At 40.5% G+C, this 17,732-nt stretch overlaps 1 long non-coding RNA gene across 1 annotated transcript in view; it reads right to left on the bottom strand.

Moving 5' to 3' along the window:
- Positions 1-4,460: 4,460 nt before the first annotated feature.
- Positions 4,461-17,732, bottom strand: part of LOC121066390 — a 36,538-nt gene continuing 23,266 nt past the window's right edge. The window contains exons 2-3 of the long non-coding RNA XR_005817730.1: positions 6,141-6,188; positions 4,461-4,543 (exon numbers count right to left, since the gene is read on the bottom strand). This is a non-coding gene — a long non-coding RNA (uncharacterized LOC121066390). The remainder of the gene's footprint in view (positions 4,544-6,140; positions 6,189-17,732) is intronic.

Here is a 17,732-nt window from a genome sequence, read left to right as displayed (position 1 = left end):
AATTAAAAATACCTGCTCTGGAAAATGGATCTTTTAGCTGTTTCATAATGTCAAACAACCTGTGAGAGGGCAATGTTATTTCGCTATGTTGAAGGTGAATGAAAAAAGGAACTGATAAGCTGAATGCTAAATTTACCACTCACCATAAAAAAAAACACGGGTTCCGAAACCAAAATTGAACATTGCAATGACTAATTAGTGGATTAGCAACTTAAATGTTCCATCAATTTCATATTTTTTGGCAAATATTTTATAAGGAAAGTTTCCCTGCTCAGTTTTTATGTGCCAAATTAGATTCTCCCCCTCCACTCTGCTCGTGATACCCCACCTGGAGTGCTGTGTTCAGCTCTGGGGCTCCCAACGCAAGAAGGACGTGGAAATATTAGAACAAGTCCAGAGGAGGACCACAAGGATTATCAGAGGGCTGGAGCACCTACAAAGACAGGCTGAGGGAGGTGGGGTTGTTCAGCCTGGAGTAGAGAAGGCTCCAGGTAGACCTTGTTGCCACCTTCCAGTGCCTAAAGGGGGCCTACAGAAAAGTTGGGGAGGGACTCTTTGTCAGGGAGTGGAGTGACAGGACAAGGGGTAATGGCTTTAAACTGAAAGAGGATATATCTAGATTAGATATTAGGAAGAAATTATTTATTTGGAGGGTGTTGAGGCACTGGAACAGATTGCCCAGAGAAGTTGTGAATGCCCCATCCCTGGAAGTGTTCAAGGTCAGGCTGGATGGGGCTTTGGGCAACCTGGTCTGGTGGGAGATGTTCCTGCCCATGGCAGAGGAGGTTGGAACTCGATGGATCTTTATGGTCCCTTCCAACCCAAACCCTTCTATGATTCGGTATGCAGGTTTTAAGGCTCAAAAATTTCTAATATCACGCTTTTTCTTTAGACTACTTAGTCTGCAGTATATGGGCAATCATCCAATTTTACCTTTTCTGTTGTAGCATTAAGAAGGTGTTTCGCACCTGCCAACTCTACTAACCTATCTCTTAAACAGCAACAAACAAACTATCAGAGCTGTGAGGACACAGCTAGATGAACCTTCACCAGTACTTTTAGAGTAATTACCCAGAACGCAGAGGGTAGCCCCAAGTGACAAATTGCAAAGACAATAAAAAAAAGCAGATTTTAACCATTTCACCAATCCTAGCCAATCCACCACTCCTGCAAGTGAGAGAGGTGAATGCTTACTGAGTGTAAAAAATTATTCAAATGAAGAAGGCTAAATTCCAGCAAAGTTAGTCCTGCCAGTACTCATCCTCTGCTTGGCTCCAGATGTGCCCCCTTGGCGTGGGTTGTGGTACTTCAGCTTCTGGCAAAAGACCAGTGCCTGAATAAACACCTTACCCCCAGAGTAACACCTTACCCCCAAAATTTGTCCATGGGTAGCTGGGGACAGCTTATTCACCCACTAGCAGAGCACATTTAAGGCTGTTCTCAACAGAAATGCAGTAGCTCCATTTTTTTTTAAGGTACTAACTTCCTAAAAAGAAAAAGTTTTTTTCTTCTGATGCTGCTCCCCTCTCCCCACCCCCCCCCCCTTTTTTTTTTTTTTTTTAATGTTTTAGAGACCAGCATAGGAGTTGCCTTACAAGAGAACTGTCTGCAGGACAACTGTTTTGCCATTGCTCTGCTAATGGCATCTCTTTCCCAACAGAGCTCTTTGTTAAAAATGGTGGCTGTGAATGCTTTTAGACAAACAAGCTGTATATTTCTTGCCAGACTAGAATGCAATCTGAATGCGTTGTCAAAGGCGGACCAGCGGTAGGGAGCTCACTCTTTCCCTGTTCCAGACTGTTTGCTTCCAACAAGCCCATTTCACAGGATAGTTAACAGAGCCTCTCATGATAAAGATGACTGCTCAGAGCACTTAGGATGATGTTGTGTTAACACAATCTATAGTGAGGTGGTTGCAACAGGGAGTGCCACACTGTGTCTGAGATTTAACATCCTTCCAGAGGGGTTGGGGGGAAGAAGCTTGCAAAGGTTAGCGGAGTGGAACAAGACATCAAACCTTGTATCAACAGATCTCTTTCTGAGAGTCCAGTTACATCTCTTGATGCTGTAGGTATTCCTCAGAAATATGATGTTTTCACACAGCACTCTATCTAAAGCAAATATAACTACTCTCGCAGATTAATTGATGAGGTGAAGACTTCACATGTGAGATTAGCTAATATTCCCCCAATTCGTCTGCTCCTTGCACACTTGATATCACTTCAGTGGTCTAATAAGATTATTCTATTTTCATTTTCTTGTGGGGGAAATTTTCTTTCTTTCCCCACTTGAAAATGGGGAAAATAAAAATCACTTGATATCACCAATTTGATGCATACGTCTTAATTTTACATCGCCATCACTTATATAACATTTACAAGGTGAAATGAAATTAAAGATTATACACAGCTACTACAATGAAGAAAATTTTAAGCATTAATAATGAAAATGGAAGAGAGCTCACATAAAATTCTCAAACAGAACATTTCTCTCATTTTCCAAAAGCATTTGGAAATATAGCATAGAGGTGGGACCATCATACTTGAACTTGTCATTCCTGTTCACGTAGCCATTTCTGAAAGTCTCAGCTATCTTGCTATAAAGGTCCTTTAATTTCATTATTGCTTGGATCCACTGGTCACTAGGTATCCAAAAGTAACAGAAAACCCATAATGTGGTGGTTTGTCCTTAATATTATCAGAAGCCATAAGTATTGTGATTGCTTGATTCATGAAGAATATCTTTAATAGCACGGAAAACAATGGATCACGATGATTTTGTTTGCAAGTTATATTTCTGCAGTCTTTATCTTAAAGGTATACACACAATCTCATGTCAGCTGGTCAAATAATGAGTCATTTGCTGTTATGCTGCTCCCATTTTCACCCTCTTTTTGTGTTGACAATTAAAAGGTGAGCATATGGATTGCACTGAAGGTCAAGATCCATTTTAACTCATGGCTAGCTATTTATTAGGAGCCCCCAACAAATTGTACTGGCAGCTAGGGTATCTGTATGATACATTTAAAATAAGCTCCAGGCCTCAGTTACATTGTGATATAAAGGTTCTTGGTCATCAGTCTGAGCTTCTTTCACAACTCCTTCATGGCAAATATAGAAACTGAATCATGAAGCGTCCAGGGGAAAGCAGAGTCCCAGAAAAGCCTGTGATTCATTCAGTTTTCTGTTATTTCAGAGGACTAAATACTATAACCAGCACTCATGACAATGAGCAAGCCTGACTTGGCAACCCAATTTTTTCCAATGCTGAACTCAGAAGCCTGCAAGAAGTCTTATTCATGGTTGCAATGCTCACAGGCTTAGAGACTGGTAGAGCTAATACAGACAGACACTGTTTGAGTTCTGCAACTTCAGTCTCCACAACTAAGTAAAGCATACATTGTATTTATAGTTTTCTGACTTTTTATGTTCTCCGGGTCAGTGCCCACAGGAACCTGAGGGACTTTCTGCACTCACTTCAAGAGGCTTGAGATAAGGCCTTTGATTTATTTTTTTTCAAGGATCTAAAGGAACATGAGCTTCAAAACAGCTGTTCCAACTATGCTTCAGTGACAGTGTTTGACACAGTCACGTTTTCATGAGTGAAAAAAAATACAGCATATAAGGTGATTGCTGCAAAGTGCATCTAGTTGTCATATTAATATATATTTATATATATGTGAAGGGAGTAGGCATTTTCCTGTAAAGAACTTAACACTTTACTCACCCCCATACCACTACTACCCTCCCTGATAGTATTTTGGTACTGACAATACACTGCAAATTAAGAGAAGTAAGCCTATCTGCAGGCAGAAATGGACTTATGAAGTTGACCTGAAGCTTCAGTAGGACTCTAAAGAAGCCCCTAAAAAAAAAATATATATATATATATATTTATAAGAGACATGTGAAAGAAATATATTTCCTAGCCAAATCATCTTCCTTCAGAGACTGCAGGATGACTTATGGACATTAACCATTTCTATTGGCTTTCTGAATTCCTTCTTCAGGAAGCTGTGAGTGACAGAAAACTCAAAATGCACATTATCCCTTTGTATTGGAAAAGAATTTAAGAAGTAGCAAACAGGTGCCTTTTCTCTGCCCACTGAACAAATCAAGCATGACCTTGATGATGTCAGTTCCTAGTTATTGCTCTGGACTAAACTTGTTCATGTAATTCATGATATATTCAAGATATATATCTGTTTACATGCACATACACACAATCCAGAATATGAATATTATGAAAGGGCCCTGGTTCTAAAGCTCAAATATCAAGCTCCTCACAACTAGGGTAAGTGGATCTGAGGATCCTTCAGAGTCAGCATTAAGGATCACTGATGCACAAGCACAGCACAGTATGAAGAGATTTGTGCTTAATCATTTGTCTTGGACATAATAAAACAGAATGGACCAGAAAAAGAAAGAAAGCTGCTCTGCAAACAGATTTCAGCCTACCTGTTTTTTGTACTTCTGTCCATAACTGTAGAAGCTGCTGCTTTTCCCTGGCATCAAAACTGTCATTGAATTGATTGCCTCAGTTTCTGGGGAAACCAAAGGGATGAGGCTAATACATACTACTTAGGACACTGAAAAGCTTAGCAAATAAAATTGTTTGACATGAAAAGAATGGTACCACAAGTTAGTTAACAGCTACCAAAGTCTTAGAATAGAAAAAAGAACTAGATAGGATTTTTTCCATTTTCTTCCCTCTGATTTTATTTTATATATATATATATTTTTTTTGGTCAGATATCTAGTTTTATGCACACCAACTGGCTTGACTGTCAGCATCACTTTGTAGTGATTGTCCTAGTTTTATTTCCAAACATAAATTAGCTCACACAAAAAGAGACCTTCTAATTCCAAAGCAGTGGATCTGGGCCTTTTAAAAGCATCACACATAATGCAAAATAGCATTTGATTTTGAGAATGCTCTCCAGAATTTAGAATTGTTATGTTAAACACATTTAAGATGCTTCCACCTTTGCTTTCATAAACTCTAATTTATGGAAGATTTTTCATAACTCCCATAGCAGACCTCATAAACCAAACTTAGGTTCCTGAAAGTATAATAATTTATAATATCTATGTTTGTATAGAACACATTTGTTATTTGGGGAATCCTAAATATTCCTGTCTATTACAAAAGGTCATATTAAAGCTGTTCAGGTCATATCTGATGCAAAATCCTGACATGACTTCTAAGCTTTTATAGCATGTAACTGTTTTATGATAGAGTCCTTCGTATACATTATGTCAGATTACTTCAACTGATTTAAAAAGAAAAGAAAAAAAAGAAAAAAAAAGACCTTTTTCCTAAAATATAGAAAAGTATCAAGGAACTGTGAAATATTTTGTCCTTTTCCACAAGCTGTATGTTCACAGCATGAGTCATATATATCAAAAGCAACCACACAAGTCTGAACCTATACCAGAGCAAAGGATCAAGCTCTAGACACATTTATTTACAGAAGGCTTGAGGAGTTATTTCTGCACTGTAGTCACAGATGACCCATGCTCAGACACCTCGTTACCATGGAAATCTCACACCACCACCACCCCCCGCCCTGCTCCCAACCAAGATCCTCCTTGCGTCCCTCATGGTCCCTTGCCCACCCCAGTTCCTATGGCCCTGTGGCCCCCCAGTCTGGGCATGTGGCTGCTGGCAGGACTGGAGCATGTTTAGCCCTGCCTGGCACTTCCAGTTACAGGAAGGCTGAGGAAGTGAATTTTTTGGCCTACTACACCTGACTAAAAATCTTACACCACCTGACATTCTCGTGCACACAGAGGTTTCTAAAGTCATGTTTTATTACTTAATTAGTATTACATAGCAGTAATTATAGACACTACTGCCCTTCTGTGCCAGACAGGGGGTTAGTGCACATATTAGGAAGTCCTAGCCAATTAACAAGAATTCATTTCCACTGGAAGGAAAGTGAAACAAAATTCCCTATGGCTGCTCATTCTCATGAGAGAGCCATTTATAGCGGCAATTCAGTGACAGAGCTCATAAGGTGCTAAAAATAAATAAATAAATAAATAAACAGAGTTTTTCTAAAAAAAAAAAAAGTAGTAGTTAAACAACAAAAAGGTTGAAAGAGGGGGAAGAAGACATTCCACCTAAGTGGAACCTACCTGACCATCTGTTTTTCCCAAGGCCATCTGAATGTACTTAACCACCTCCTGAAAAAAAAGAACAAATGTGAGGATTGTCATTAGCAGTGTTCTTTGGAATATATGTGTTCTTGTGTATCATTTGAGGGACCAGACTCACAAGGTTGCACATCTGGTGGTATCACAGAATGGTTGAGGTTGGAAGGGACCTCTGGAGTTCATCTAGTCCAACCCCCTGCTCATGCAGGGACACCTAGAGCAGGTTGCCCAGGACAGTGTCCAGATGGCTTTTGAAGATCTCTAAGGATGGAGACTCCACAACCTCTCTGGGCAATGTGCATCAGTGCTCATTTATCCACACAGCAAAGAAGTGTTTCCCAATGTTCAGATGGAATCTGTGTGTTTCAGTTTGTGCCCATTGCTTCTTGTCCTGGCACTAGGCACCACTGACAAGAAAATGGCTCTGTCCTCTTTGCACCCTCCCTTCAAGTATTTATAGACATTGATAAGATCCTCTGAGCCTTCTCTTTTCCAGGTTGAACAGTCCCAATTCTCTCAGCTTCTTCTCATAGGAGAGGTCCAGTCCCTTGATCATCTTGGTGGCCCTACTTCGGTCTCTTTCCAGTATGCCCATGTCTCTCTTGTGCTGGGGGGCTGAGACCTGGACACAGTTCTCCAGGTGTGGCTTCACCAATGCTGAGTAGAGAGGAAGGATCATCTCTCTTGACCTACTCTCAATTCTTTACCTAATGCAGCCCATGATACCCTTGCAGACTTCCTCATGGAAAGGGCAAATTACTGACTCAAGTTCAATTTGGTGTCCACCAGGACTGCTAGTTGTTTTTCTGCAAAACTGCCTTCCAGCTAGGGGGTCTCCAGCATGTACTGGTGCCTGAAGTTGTTCCTCCTCAAGTGCAGAACTTTGCACTTCCCCTTGCTGAATTTCACAAGGTTTTTTTCTGTCCATTTCTCCAGTCTGCCAAGGTCCTTCTAGATGGCAGCATGACTTTCTAATGTATCAACCACTCCCCACCAGCTTTGTGTCATCTGCAAACTTGCTGAAGGTGTACCCTACCCCATCACCCAGATCATTAACAAAGACGCAGAACTGGACCCACTATTGACCCCTGGAGTAATCTGTTCCTTACTGGCCTCCAAGTAGACTTTGCACCACTGATCAGCACAATCTTGGTCCATCCATTCAGTCAGCTTTTGATACACTTCACTGCCTACTCATCCAACCCCCACATCACCAGCTTCTCAATGAGGATCTTCTGGAGGACAATATAAAAGGCCTTAATGAAGTCCACGTAGGCAACATCTGCTGTTCTCCCCTCATCAATACATTAGGAGGGATTGCTTCCAGGTTCCCATTTTCCTAATACTGGGAACCTTGGTGAGCTGTTTTAACCTCTACTGGTGGCTGGAGCCTACAGAACCTGAACATGGCCACCAGGAAGCTCTTCACCAGCAAGAGTCCCACCACTCAAGATCAAACATTGTAGAATAGCCTAATATTTTCTATCAGGAGGGCTGCTCTGTACAACATCTTTGCTGGCTGCCTAAGTACTTGTTATGCATTATCCCATTATAAAGCATCAGGAGGACTTGAGATATTTTTACATCATGTCTACAGGTACAAATCTCCACATAACAGAGAATAATTATTCCCTTTTTCTGTTGCAGCCATGCCTTTATTTTAGAGGCTACCCCAGAATCCTACATCTCTTTATGCATGGAAAATGTTGCTCTTTCCTAATACAACAAATAGGAACAAGGAAACATATAAAACAGGAGGAAGGGATTTGGTGAGCTCATTAAAAGAAATATTGGAGAAGATTCTGTTATACCATCCAAAAGGATACAGGAAATTAAAATCACATATAAAGCACTTCCATTGGCATTGCCTAGTTGCAAACATTGGCACTAGGTGATATTTCAAAATAAGGAAAATTAATAACTCTAGTGATTATTCTGCATACGAGCACACAATTTCATTTCTAGAAAGATCTCAGTTTTATGCAGTGTGTGGTCATTAACATTGCAATCTATCACTGTACACAGATTTGAAGCAATTTCAGTATGAAAATGTTATCATTACTGTTTAAGTGAATGGAAAAAAAAATCCAAATTGGCTTTAGGCAAAACACTGGAAAAAACTACCTTCCCATTGCTGCTGTTCACTTTTCAGTCTCTTCTTTGGCCTCGGGAGAAAAAGCTAAAAAACAGTGTTCCTGACACTTTTACAGCTTGCGAAATCTAAATGGCTCTCTTCATGGTCAAGACTGAGGGATTTTTTTATTAGTAGTCCCAGCATTGAAAATTAGCCCACTCCAATTAAGGCTTCAACAAGAAGTAATGTCTCCCTTCAGGGAATACAATGACATTTTAAATTAAGAAAACTTCCCACTAACAAGCCTATAAATCTCCCCAATTAACTGTATTTTTCACTAGTTTATGAGTCTTCTGCTCATTGTGACTGAGGGGTGCGGGGAAGGACAAGACCTCTTTGGAAGCTGCCTTCTATTTCTCGTGGCAGAAGGGGATATAGATTCCCCCACCAACCATATTTTTGTTTGATGCATTTGAGCCAACCAGCACCTCAAAAGGCACAAGAAGCCTGCTAGTGCCACATATCCCTTGATCTGACAGCGATAATGCATACAAGTAGACCATGAAGCCAGGAAAACTAGCTGCATTGAACAAAATACAGAGTTAAATCAGCAAGATTAAGGCTGGTCTAAAGTCACAGGAGGAGGCTGATAACCAAGAGCCTGTAAGTGCAGTTATTTGGCACTAAGCTAAGTTTTGCACATGCAGAGAGATAATATTCATCTTCCATTATCAAAACTCAAGCAGTCACCTAACGCTTAGACAACTCACGTATGAAGCTTACTCGGGACAGCGCAGCCACAGCAGTACACCATGCTCAGGCAGAGTGACCTTCCCAAGGTGACCATACCTCACAGCACTGTGCAGACACAGCCCCAGAGAAGCATGGCCACCATACTTGTTCGCTGATGGGGTTGCATTCACTATGGTCACTTATTTTTAGGCCAGGCTCATGGCACCACAAACTGGGTTTGCAGACTGTGTTTCCTTTTTTGCCAACATTTGTTAACTCTGCAGGCACTCCTGCATTTCTGTTTTCCACAGAGCTGTGAGTCCTCTTCTATGAGGGCTCCAAAACCTTCGCTTCAATGGGTAAACTTTGCCAGACTTTTCTTGGGCATATACTGTGCCAGGAGTAGGACAGAGGCATGCTACAGAGAGTATATAATAATGCAAACTAATCAAAATAAATAATGATGTATTGGAAACCTGCCTCAAAAAATAAATCCTTCAGTATTTGTATTCTGTTTTTCAAGTTACATGTCTTCATAGCTCTAGGCATGCTTTGCACTAGAAGGGCCAGGAAGTTGGTAAAACACATCCTGAGATGTAGAAATTATTAACAGTGGTACAGATGATTCTCACAAAACAGTATGTTGTGGGATTGGAAGCTATTAGCACTTCTCCTAGCCCACAGCACAGAAAGCGTGGCCACAAGTAGAACAATACAGGCACAAGCAAAATATTTTACTAAAAGCTCTTACAAAGAAAATATTGATGATTTAATGGCAAAGGAGAGCAAAATGATTTTCCCAAAGCTATTGTCCTGGGCAGAACTGAAGGAGGGGCTGGGAGGTAATAAACAAAAGAAAAAGAAAAACCACAGGCCCTCCCAGTAAGAATGCAACACATCTCACTGCCTCCCTTAACTGTGATATGAGGCAGAGTTTCTGTGGTGTGGCCTTTGCAAACTGGACTGTATTAATCAGTCACAATTTAGATGCCAGCTCTGGTCACTGCAGTTGACCTCAGACTATGAAGTGAGAAGAAAGGGCCCCTTCCCAAGGAGCTCTAGAGTACTTGAGAAGCAGGTAGGAAAGGAAGTGAGTAATTCTGCAAATTTTTACCTCAGTTGCTGAATTTAAGATGTCTTAAATCTGTCTCTATACATAAGGATAGTTGTGAGGAGCATCTGTGTTTGGAATATCCTAGACACAAAAACTACAGATCCATATGAAGATCCATGAAAAAATCTCATTCCAGTAACAGTAATGCACCACCAACTAAGTGGTTTTGGGTTTATAAAGCTTCCAATGCTCAATTAGGTCTGTTTTATATATATATATATATATATATATATATATATATATATATATATATACACACACACACCCTGCATAATTGTTGATCTTAATGCAGCTTCTTGTACTGGTCACATACAGCAACTACTATTGCTGCTGTGTAACAAAAAAAAAATGTCCAGATGGAAACCTTTCCACATATGAACCTAAGGGAGAGTGTTTGCCTCATTAGCCAGGAAATACCGTTATGCTCTAATTAACTCAGAAAATGGGCAACATATGGCACCACTCTTACAGATTCAGTTAAAGAAAAAAAAGAGTGTGTTTGCATATATTTCCACTACTGCGAGGAAATCTCTACAAGTTTACCACCCCTTCTAGAGACACAGATGGCAACTTTTATAGGTACAGTTCACTCTGTTGAATGTGATGAAAACATAGACCCAGAGGCAGACCACATTTCATTGATGGCCAAAACTACTATGGCCATCATAAATCCAAACAGGAAAAAGAGGAATCACACATAATATAGATCTCTAATCAACTATTACCGCAATTACGACACCAAGAGTCATTTCATTGACCAGATACAAAGCAAAGATTCAATAACATTCCAACGTTTGTTCTTCATAGCAACAAACTAGGAAAAAAACAAAAAAATAAAGCCCCTAATGAGACACTTCCATAAACTACTTCTTGGGTGAGTCCTACCTCTTCTTGTTACATTTTAAGACTCATTTAAATAAGTAATTAAATGAAAAATTAAAAAGGAAACAAATAAGAAAAAAAAAGAAGAAAAAAAACTACTTCAAAGCAGTTGTGGCCTGGGTTAAGTTCTAGAAGCATAGTTTTCAAAGCAGTTTTGCATGGGTAGAGAAATCAAGAATTAGAACCTCTGTACAGACTGGACAACTGCTTTGTGGGGCACTGCCCAACATGCAGCAACCAGGGTGAAACACAGGTTCCCACTATTCCCACATGTGACAGGGAGGGACATTACAGAATTGCTATGTACCTGGCTAAGTGGGGAGAGAGACACCAGGGGCATGGCGCACCTCACTCACTCACTGTGGCCAGCCAAACAGAAGCTAAATTAGCTTCACATCACATCCTTCAAGAAGGTTCTTTCATTTTCCTTTTTCCTTATGTCAGAGGCCCTTACTATCAAAAGAGGTTTTTGGAAGCTGTACACGAAGCAAATATGCTTATACAATAAAAATTCTCACCTCCAAAGTCATCCTAGCAAGTCCATCTATTCCTTCTGAGTTGCAGAGCCTCACCTTGCCAAAGAAGAAAGTGCCCTCGTGGGAGCTGGAGGAGAGAGAGCGCAGCCCCTCCCCATGCAGCCTACTTCTTTAGAAAACTGATATAATTTACAGTATAATATATGTTTACTGTTACCGTTTTCCAAAAGAAGTTGTAAATCACCAGGACTTACATCCAGCCTTAAGAGCTGAACTGCAGAAAGTGGTGAGGCTGAGCAGAAGGGTTCTCAGATGCCCATGGCTCAAGTCCCAAGAGGTTGTGGCTGCTTCATACACCACAGATCAACTGTGAAATATCTATTTTGAGTGCTTCCATGGGCTAAAGAGTGAAAAAGGTGGTATAGCTAGTTCTGTAGTCTAAAACATAGAGAAAACAGAGGAATTGTAAGGGTCCCACATCCAAAGGACCCATCTGCAATGAGCATACTCTCTGCCTTACCCAACCCTTCAGGACAAAAGGCATCGCAGACACCTGCTGTTATCAACCCTCTTTCCTGATCTCACAGCCACAGTGGGAACCACTCTATATTCTTCACAGGCAGGTGACATATTTGACTGCCAGTTACCCTGAGCTTCCGTCCAGCTGTTGGATGCTTCCCTTCATCCTGTGCACAGAAGTCAGTCTCCCAAAGTCAGTACCTTTTAGAGGTGCTGCTGAACTTCCTTAAAAATGGAAAGGTGTCCAGAGAACCAACGAGAAACTAAACAACGTCAGGTAGCCTGACTCTCTTCTCCTGGGGGAGTTTTCCTCCCTTTGCTGTGGTCCTAAGTGACCTAACCAACGTAAGCTCTAATTCTTTCTACTTCACATTCATTTGCCCTCAGCTACACTGTTTTATCTCCCTTCCATTTCTTTTATTTTCTTGCCCCTGTCATACACCCTTTCCATAGCCTTTACCACAGGAGAAACAAGCTGATTCAACAAGTGTGGTATGGAATGATGGATTGTGAACACCCAGTGAATTTGCACACACGGGGCACTGAGCCTCCACCCTCCATCTTCTAGGTTCCCAGTGTGAAGGTAAAGATTTAGTGCCCCCAGCCCTTCCTGAGCTGCAGATATAAAAAGCGTCTTGGTCTGAAAAGGAATCATAAAAATGTCACTTCTTCACTCCTACACATACAGTCAGACATGCCTAGGCTCTTTTCTCTTTCTACACATTTTTATGATTAATGAGCACTGCAGCTTGACCTCAAGGTTATACAAGAGGTGATGAACATACCTAACAGGAAAACAAGAAGCAATAAAGCAAGAAAAGGTAAAGTAAAACACAGCAAAACAAAAGAAACATTTCACATGAGAAGTCTCCAGTTCTCCTGAAAATAATCTTGAGAACAGCTGCCCCATCTTACACCAGAGATTATAAAGCTTTTTACAGTGACATTTCACACTTCTAAAGGCAAAGTTGTTCACTTTCCCCAATTTCCTTCATACTGAAATGTAGCAAAACAGGCCTTTCTTTCCCCAAAGGGCTGTCAGAAGTATTTTTATATATTCAACATAAGAAAAGGGGCACTAAATCTTATTGTTATTTCTCGCAAAACCCAGACAAGAAAAGTAAACATGAATGATATTGTGGGTAATGCCCTCCTTCAGTCTAGTAAGAGTCCACTATAAAGTTAACAGCTAGAACAAGTCTTTTTTTTTTTTTTTTCTCCCCAGTTATGTTCCTCAAAATAAATTAAAGAAAAAGCTGTGGAAATAAAAGTAGTACTGACTCAATTGACTTAATCGGGAAAGCACTGCACTTGTCCACACTGAATATTTCCTGTTATCAGAAATTTTAATATAAAAAGCAGCATGTTACAACTACTTCTCATCAAGATTTAAGAGATGAAAAAAAAAAAAAAAAAAAACAACAACCAGAAAGATGCTACATTGAAAAGTGTGGAAAATGTTCTGAAACATTAAAACCTTAAACTTTCAGATTAAAACAATATTTCTTAAAGCAGAAGCATTGTATCATTATTAAAGCTACTGAAACTTATTCACCATTGCCTTGGGGCTTGTTGAAGTTACACAATTGTAAGACGGATGTAAAACATCATTATAAAATGCAATTGCAACTTACAGGGATTTTTATAGAAGACAAAGTACCACAAAGAATCAGGTAAGGCATAAGTGACATAATGAACAGATCTAGAACTAACCTCATGGAAAAAAAAAAAAAGTTTAATTTAGGGAGGAGAGCAGAGAGGGGGAAGGAGTTTGTGTGGCACGATAAAGATTTAGTTTAAAGATGGGAAATACTGAATAAATGTAAAAACTATACACATACTTTTTTTCTTGAGATTCAAAGAGACCTACAATTAGTTTTGTTACTTTCACATTTCTGTTTGCCTTTCTAGAGAAGGAGAAAGGCTGATAACCTAGGGAAATACTTTTGACATATTCAGAAAGAGCTTGAAAAACTCTGAAACTTATGGGATTACATTTTAGACAACTGGGAATCATTTTTCCCCAAACTCTTTCATCAAACCTTTCGCAGTAGGCCAGCTGCCACTCATTGAAAGACATGAGACAATGGCTCTAGTAGGCATAACAGACAACAGCAGCCTGTACATGTCTCTTTCCTCAGAAGGAAGGTGGTTGAAGAATGAAAGGCATGAGGATGAAGAATAGTCATCTGCCACCTCTCTCCCACACACATATACTTTTAAAAATCCCCCCAGTAGACAGTTCCTGTACCTCTCTTCTTAGCTTTTCCTTACATTCAATTGAGAGCTTCACTTTAGGAGGTGCTTCCAATGTTCTCTTCTGAATAGCTTGTGCTCTTCGCAACAACTCAAAACAAAGATGCTCAAGAAGGAAACTCTAACAGTAGCTTTGGCATGTCATGAAAAAGCAGTCAGATTTTGAGTCAGGAAATGGTGAAGACAGGAATGTAAAAGTGGAAAAACTGAAGGCAGAATGAAAGACATAAGATGCTGCCTACAAAAACACAGGGGCAGTTTGGAATGAGAACGACCATGAGCTCCTACCCTTGAAAATGAGCACATCAGAAATACTACTCAGTGGCCTGGATCCTCTCAAAATATTCAGCCAGCAGAGGACCACCTTTGCATAATGGAGTGGCCAAGATCCATGGCCATAAGGTTTCTGCACCTTATATACCCCAAATACGTGGTATCTAAGTTGTATCAGGGAATCAACATTGCACAGCAGAACCTGGATCAAAAGAACACAAAAAGAGTTTGATGCTACTTTTTTATATTTTTCTTCAAGTTTGCTGTCCTCATATCAGTGAAGAAAACTGCTCACATCAGTAAAGCTGCCTGGGTGTTGTAGTGTTTCTGAGATGACATGTTCCATACTGCACACAAATATGATTATGTATATAAACAAAATGCTTCCTAAAGAAGCAAATTAGACACACACACACACACACACAGTATTGTCTAGGGAGAATGACATTTACTCTAGCACTGAGCTTAAGAGTCACAGCTCCTAAATTAATAAGATGACAGCCATAGGTTTGCTCTTAGGATGAGAGCCTGATTATTTCCTACCATCCTTCATAGTTGCAGCATATATGCTGAATATTTCTGTATCATATGATGATACAACTCCACAGCTATTCCTCAGTTACAAGACCATCCTGAACCCTAACACAATTACCTCGGTCTCTCCTTTTCTGCCTCCTGCCTTTTTTCCATGACTGTTTTCTGTTCAATATGAATTTTCGTCCATCAGTGGCCATGGTAACATCCATAGAAATAGCAGCTGGCTAGACAGTGGCCATGAACAGCTCCCTAACCATGGAAACCTGCCAACATTTATCACAAATATAATAAGATATGACACAGAAGCAAAAAGCATAAAGACACTTATCCTTTTGCACATGCTTGACACATTGTGGTAGCCAGAGCAATTTGTGCAAATGGTAAACCTCCTGTCTGGCCTTTTTACATTTATAAGTGTATGGATGCACCTTATTGACATGTTCACAGCTACTAGGAACATAAATTCAACTAAAAAGACAGCTCCACATTAGCCATCAAATAATACTCAAGTCACCATGCTGTCAAAGATGCACTTGTGGTAAAGCATAGAATCATAGAACGTTTTGGGTTGGAAGAGACCTTAAAGATCACCTAATTCCAACTCTCCTGCCATGTGCAGAGACACCTTATTTGCCCAAAGCCCCATCCAACCTGGCCTTGAACGCCTCCACGGAGGGGGCATCCACAAATTCCCTGGGGAACCTGTTCCAGTGCCTCACCACCCTTTGAGTAAAGATTTCTTCCTTATATCTAATCCAAATCTACCCTCTTTACTGTAGGCCCCCTTTAGACACTGAAAGGCTGCAATAAGGTCTCCCCGGGCTGAACAACATGGCTGAACAACCCCAACTCCCTCAGCCTGTCAAAATAGGACAGGTGCTCCAGCCTGTCAGTCATACTCATGGCCCTCCTCGGGACTTGCTCCAACAGGTCCGTGTCCTTCTTAGGTTGTAGGCCCCAGGGCTGAACGTAGCACTCCAGATGGTGTCTCACAAGAGCAAAGCAGAGGGGGAGAATCACCTCCCTTGACCTGCTGGCCACACTTCTTTTATTGCAGCCCAGGATATGTTTGGCTTTCTGGGCTTCAAGTGCGCATTGACACAAGTGCTCTCAAGCCATTTTCCACCCAGCCTATATTTCTGCTTGGGATTGCCGCAACCCAAGTGCAGGACCTTGCACTTGGCCTTGTTGAACCTGATGAGGTTTGCACAGGCCCACCTCTCAAGCCTGTCCAGGTCCCTTTTGATGGCATCCCTTCTCTCTAGCATGATGCCCTCAACACACAACTTGGTGTCATCAGCAAACTTGCTGAGGGTGCACTAAATCCCACTGTCCAGGTCACCAACAAAGTTGTGAAATAATGCCAGTCCCAATACTGACCCCTGAGGAACACCACTCGTTACTCATCTCCACATGGACATTGAGATGTTGACCACAATTCTTTGAGTGTGACCATCCAGCCAATTCCTTATCCACCAAGTGGTCCATTCATAAAATCCACATCTCCAATTTACAGACAAGGATATCATGGAGAATATCCCTATCAAGGATATAGTAAAGATGTACAACACACTGTCTGCTTCCTGCTGAAAGAAATATTAAAAAAATTTAATTGGAAATTTTTGAAGATGCAGACTGAATATTAAAAATTCTTAGCATTGGGGGCAGGTGGTTTTTGGGTTTGGTGGGGAGTGATTGGGTTGGTTTGTGTGGTGTTTGTGTATTTTTTTTGTTGTTGTTTTTTTTTTTTTAATAACTTTTGTTGTGAGATTTTAATGGGGAGTGGTAAAATCAAATCCCCCAAAATTAATTATAATAGCCTGGAATCCTGTAGTGACTTCTTTTAAGATAAGCACTGATTGCCTCCCAAAGAGTCTGTTTACTGAGAATGTCAAATCATTAAATCTACAGTGATGAATCAGAATGAGTAGCAGATCCAGGCTTATTTGGAAAGCAACCAAACTATGCTTACAATGGAAGATGTACAAGTCAAATATGCATGCCGTTAAGTGGTTCCACACAAGGACAGAGAAAATCTCAGTGTGCAGCACATAAGTAGTCCATCTAGACCCATGCGGAAATCAAGTCCAGATCTATATGCACTCTAGAGAAAGGTGCAAAAAACTCCATACCTGGCTGTCATGTGATACTCAACTGCTTAATTTTTTTCTCCCCTTCAATCAACATAACATAGCTTATGCCCCAGAGCACAAAGATTCACATCCCCTATTTAACAATCAGGTTCATCCTTGGTCATTGCTTAACAGCCCTTGCCGTTAGGTGATATTTTTCTCAGAATGTTTTCCACTATTGGAATGCTTGATCACCTGTGCAAATCTTCTCCTTTTCAAATTCCTGTCAATTTCCAAGCTATAAGTCTGTGGATGCACCAAACCTTGTACAAAACCTTCTACCATGGAGATTTGCTAATGGCAGTATTTTCTTATTTCTGTATACGGAATTGCCTACCAAAACAAGAAGTTGATTATCATAATTGATAACACCATTGATAGTTGTGATGCTTTATCTTCAGCTTCCAAAATGTTTTTATGTCATCAAAATGGAATGTCTTCTGTATAATCCAAGATATGAATTTAAACTGTTTTTACCACAGCAGTATAACACCCACACACATGCACACACACACCTAAGCCAACACCTTCCCTTCAGAGCATCCTTATACAGGGTTGTACTGCCCTTCATGCCCAACA

Source organism: Cygnus olor, chromosome 2, assembly GCF_009769625.2.
Source record: "Cygnus olor isolate bCygOlo1 chromosome 2, bCygOlo1.pri.v2, whole genome shotgun sequence".
In the NCBI taxonomy this organism is placed as follows: Eukaryota; Metazoa; Chordata; class Aves; order Anseriformes; family Anatidae; genus Cygnus; species Cygnus olor.
This window is presented reverse-complemented; position numbering and strand designations above follow the sequence as displayed.